This window comes from Oryza sativa, chromosome 12 (genome assembly GCF_034140825.1).
Source record: "Oryza sativa Japonica Group chromosome 12, ASM3414082v1".
In the NCBI taxonomy this organism is placed as follows: domain Eukaryota; kingdom Viridiplantae; phylum Streptophyta; class Magnoliopsida; order Poales; family Poaceae; genus Oryza; species Oryza sativa.
In genome coordinates this window covers 11,883,150-11,885,869 of record NC_089046.1, presented here as the reverse complement: position 1 = coordinate 11,885,869, position 2,720 = coordinate 11,883,150, and positions in this window count along the sequence as shown.

Here is a 2,720-nt window from a genome sequence, read left to right as displayed (position 1 = left end):
TACATAGGTTTTACAGTGAGAAAGCGTGTTAAAGACAATTATTTGACATCTACTTTACAGTACAATATCAATTTTATTTATTGGCACATTTTTAAGTTAACTATTATGCATCATCTTGATATTAATTATTTAATAATTATAAATATATTTTATCAAATAGTGAATTATATACCATTGGAAAGCTTATGAATTTAGATGAATTTAGATTCAAGTTTCACTCAAATCGGAGCTAAAATGAATAAGTTATGCTAGTGTAAAGATTCAAATTTGAATTAAATCTAATAATTGCGAAATTGTACTGTTCCTAATTCATTTATTTTTAATACAACCTTATCCACAAGCTATAGTGCCTGACAGGTGCGGTCTTCCTATTTTCTTTTCTTTTATTTTATTTTTCTTTCTAAAGGAATCCATATGGGCAAATGACAGGTGGGCCCGACTCCTTTGACTAGGGTCAAACCGGCCATTAAACCTGGTAGGGCCCGCTTGTCATAGACTCAAAATTATAAACCCTCCATAACTAGATTTTTAACCACTCGGACCCACATGTAATAGACTTAACTTATAAAGATTAAGAAGGGGATTACTATTTACTAATCACGTGGGGCCCACTCTAACCTCTCTCCTCTCCTTTCTCTTCTCTCTCTCTGCGCAACCTCTTTGCTTCCTCTCTCTCTCGCGGCTCGGCTGGAACCGGCGGGCGGCGCGGCGCGACGTCAAGCGGTGGGGGAGGGGAAGGCTCACCGGACTGACGGCGGGGTCAACGGAGACGCAGCGGAGGGGTCGACGTTGGAGCACGGCGTGGCGACGAGGCACAGCGCGGCGGCGGGGCATGTCGGCTCAGCGGCGGCGGTGGCTTCCAAAGAGGCGGCGATGCCGGGGACGGGAAAGAGAGGGGAAAGGGAGGGGAGGTGGTGAGGGTGGTGTGGGAAGCAATGGGCGCCCGGGGGGGTTTATATAGGCGGAGGGGTTGGGCGGTGCCTAATGATGACAGCGACAGTGCGCAGCGCGTGTGGGTCTCGAGGCGCTGATGGCGATGGCGCGCGGTGCGGCAGTGGAGCCGACGCAACGGCGACAGCGACGGCGCGTGGCGCGACGGGACGCGAGGGGGCGCGGCAACGGATGCACGGCGACGGGATGGGCGATGCGGTGGTGCGCAGTCGCGAGGGCGACAGGCGGCGATGCATCGGCGCGATGGCGATGGCAGCACGACAACCACGGTGACGCGACGTTCGTGCGGCGCACGCGCATGACTCGGTGGTATGGGGGCGCGGGGCTCAAGGGCGACGCGACGGGCGACGACGACGGCGCGGCAGCGGCGCGGGGCTCGGCGCGGCACGGGCGACGGCGACACGAGCGGCGCGGGGCTCGAGGTGATGGCGACACGCGACGATGATGATGACGCGACGGTGAAGGCACGCGCGGAGGAGTGGGGCTCGAGACGATGCGACCAACGACGGCGACGGCGCGCGGCACGACGGGACGCGAGGGGGCACGGCAGCGGCGCGCGCAGTGCGAACCGATGGCGCACAGCGCGTCGGGGCGACGGCGACATGACGGCGTGCGGCGGCGCGGGGCACAAGGCAGTGGCGCAGCAGGGCTAGGCGTGGCGCGGCAGAGTAGGGGCAGGGCTAGGCGCGGCGATGGGACAGGGTCAAGCACCTAGGGGGCAATGAACAGTGTTAACTGATTTATTGGATTTTATTAGATGTTTTTCTAATTTAGAAAATGGACTATTGCCACCTATTTTGTCACAATGTGTTTCACACAAAATCTAAGTTATTCAAATGTAAATTTGTATTCAAACTTAATATTGCCCACATTTTATTTTTATTATGTATTTTTCTAATTTTTCCTGTTTTCCTATATTTGGGATTTTGGTATTTATCCGTTTTCACACATATTGGTTTATCTTTTTGATTGGTTTTTACCACCACATGGATTTCTATAATTTAGCATTCGTGATTCAATTCAAATTATATAATATCAGATTAATTTTTCCCAGTAAATCTATTCTATAGATAGAGTTCCATTGATCTGAACGATTATAATTTCCTAAGTGTTTATATTTCATGGCACGCATCACATGGTTCGGTATTTAATATTTGATCCATAAGTTAAATTAGTAATTAACCTTCCTTTTGTCTGACTTTGCTTTCTTGTGCGTAAATATTTATAGGGTTCATGATAAATATCTTATTGTTATAATTATTACTCAGTTGTATAACTTTAGTTAAATTTTCCATTGTGACAATTTATAGCTCGGCAAGTAAAAGCAACCACAACATCCAACATGATGCAAAAGTTTTAAAAAGTTCAAAATTTTAGTGATTTTTCTTGTCTTGAATTTTCAGGGTGTTACAGCTAATGCAGGACAATATTGGCATTAGTTGACAAAAGATCGCCGTGTGAGTCCCGGAGTGGTTTTTCGACACGCACGCACCCAACACACTCCAATATGTCCAAAACTCATGTTTGGGTGCTTTTTTAACTTTTTCATTCCAGTGAAAAACATCACACCCACATGTGCCAATTTTGGCATTAATTGACAAAAGTTCGCCACGCGAATCACGAAGTTTTTTTTCGCCACCAACGCACCCAATACACTCCAATATGTCCAAAAATCTTGATTCGGTGATTTTCGAACTTTGTCTTTCGGTCGAAAACATCGCACCCACGTGTGCCAATATAGGCGAATATTGACATTAATTGACAAAAGT